Raw genomic sequence first — 2,500 nt, 5'->3', positions numbered from 1 at the left:
TGTTGACAAATGAGGGAGGGTTGCGAAGACGAATCATGAGTGTGTTAAGTGTTGACAGGTGTGTGAGGGTTGTGAAGACGAATCATGAGTGTGCTAAGTGTTGACAGATGAGGGAGGGTTGCGAAGACGAATCATGAGTGTGTTAAGTGTTGACAGGTGTGGGAGGGTTGTGAATATGAACCATGAGTGTGTGATGTGTTGACAGGTGTGGGAGGGTTGCGAAGACGAATCATGAGTGTGTTAAGTGTTGACAGGTGTGGGAGGGTTGTGAATATGAACCATGAGAGTGTGAAGTGTTGACAGATGAGGGAGGGTTGCGAAGACGAATCATGAGTGTGTTAAGTGTTGACAGGTGTGGGAGGGTTGTGAATATGAACCATGAGTGTGTGATGTGTTGACAAATGAGGGAGGGTTGTGAAGACGAATCATTAGTGTGCTAAGTGTTGACAGGTGTGGGAGGGTTGTGAATATGAACCATGAGTGTGTGATGTGTTGACAAATGAGGGAGGGTTGTGAAGACGAATCATGAGTGTGCTAAGTGTTGACAGGTGTGGGAGGGTTGTGAATATGAACCATGAGAGTGTGAAGTGTTGACAGATGAGGGAGGGTTGTGAAGATGAATCATGAGTGATCGAAGTATTGAAAAGTGAAACAGGGTTATGAAGAAGAAACATATGGCCCTGGACGATAAAGGATCATGGAGGAGAGAGAGAGACGAAGATGGAGAAGCGTTCACCGGAGGAACAAAAGTGAGGGGGTGGGATGTGTGTGGGGGTGTGAGGCTGAGGTTATTATGGCCATGTATGGCTTCCATAACACTGAGTCTGCAAGGTCAGTAACAAGGTGAATATTCTTGGCGGTGGGGTAGGCTCTGTCCTCCTCCTGCTCCTCGCAAACTCTCTGCTTACCATAGATATGGTGTGACCATTCTCACCAAGTGTAAGATGTAGGCTCATTTTTTTTATAGGATATGTTTATGGGATAGTTGTAGCTCTTCATGTAAGAGGTGTAGGATCATTTCTGTCGTAGGATATGGAGGGAGTCCACTGTAGTATAACGGATATAGTGTGTAGGTTCGTTATTGTTGCTGGATATGAAGTTGAGTCCATTTTAGCACTTGACATACAAATTATGAGTGATTTTTGTTGTAGGATATGAAGTGCGTCACTTGTTGCGCTTCATATATACGATGTAGAATACTTTTCATTGTAGAATATGAAGTGGGACAGTTATAGCACTCCCGCCTCTTGCACAAGGGTTCCCGGGTTCGATCCTGGCTGTTGGAGGTTTGTATGTTCTATGGAGGTGCTCGTTCTTATGTACTTTTTTCGTAAATTAATATTTAATATATTTATATATTTTATAATATATATTATATTTATATATATTATAAATATATATATTGTGGTGTGTGGTGTGTGTGTGTTGTGTGTGTGTGTGAGAGAGAGAGAGAGAGAGAGAGAGAGAGGAGAGGGGAGAGAGAGAGAGAGAATAGAGAGAGAGAGAGAAAATTACCACCAAAATTTTTATAAAAACATCCAGACTGAGATCCATCCGGGACTTCACCGACTGTAGGGGGGAGGCTTTCAGAGAAGTGTGTGGTGTGGGGTGTGTGTGTGTGGGGTGTGTGTTGTGTGTGTGTGTTTTCCATTTCGGCCTGAAGCCCCCATTACGGCGCCAAAAATCAGAGTTATTGATCTGGAAATGGGTTTCCTCATCCCCCCCTTTCCACTACCCACCCCTTACAAACCTCGTCTTTTTCCTCTAAAAAACTCCCCCCCCCTTCTCTCTCTCTTTTCTCTCTCTTTTCCCTCTCTTTTCCCCTCCCCTCTCCCTTCCCCTCTCTCCCCCTTCTCTCCCCTCCCCCTCTCTCCCCCCTCCCCCTCTGTTTATATTTTTAAAAGGGTTTTTTTTTTTTTTTTTTTTTTATTAATTTTTAATTTTTTTTTTAATCTTATTTTTTCTTTTTTTTTCCCCCTTATTTTTTCCCCCTTTTTTATTAATTTTATTTATTTTTTTTTTTTTTTTTCCCCCTCCTTTTCCGTAAAGGGGGTCCCTTTTTTTTTTTCTTCTAAAAACCTTTTCCTTTTTGGGGGGAAATCCCTTTTTTTTTTTTTTTTCCCCTCCCCTTTTCCCCCTAAAAATTGGGTTGCCCCTTTTTTTTTTTTTTTTTTTTTTTTTTTTTTTTTTTTTTTTTTTTTTTTTTTTTTTTTTTTTTTTTTTTTTCTTCTCAAAAATTTTTTAAATGGGAAATTAATATTTTTTTTTCTTTTCAAAAACTTTTCCTTTTTAAAGTGGGAAATGCGCAAGGATATTTTTTTTTCTTCAAAAAACCTTTTCCTTTAAAAGGGGAAATCCGGGGGGTTTATTTTTTTTTCCCTTCCCCCCCAAAAACTTTTTTTTAAAATTCCTAGGGTTTATTTTTTTTTTTTAAAAATTTTTGTAAAGTTAAATCCCAAAAAGGTATTTTTTTTTTTTCAAAAATTTTTCCCTTTAAAGT

The 2,500-nt window shown here is 39.4% G+C and overlaps 1 protein-coding gene across 3 annotated transcripts in view; it reads left to right on the top strand.

Moving 5' to 3' along the window:
- The window catches only part of SK (small conductance calcium-activated potassium channel), an 821,538-nt gene that overhangs the window by 450,060 nt on the left and 368,978 nt on the right, over window positions 1-2,500 (top strand). The gene's annotated exons all lie outside the window — the stretch shown is intronic.

Source organism: Panulirus ornatus, chromosome 17 (assembly GCF_036320965.1).
Source record: "Panulirus ornatus isolate Po-2019 chromosome 17, ASM3632096v1, whole genome shotgun sequence".
Classification (NCBI taxonomy): domain Eukaryota; kingdom Metazoa; phylum Arthropoda; class Malacostraca; order Decapoda; family Palinuridae; genus Panulirus; species Panulirus ornatus.
Note: the sequence above shows the minus strand (reverse complement) of the source record. Positions and strands in the feature narration are given on the sequence as shown.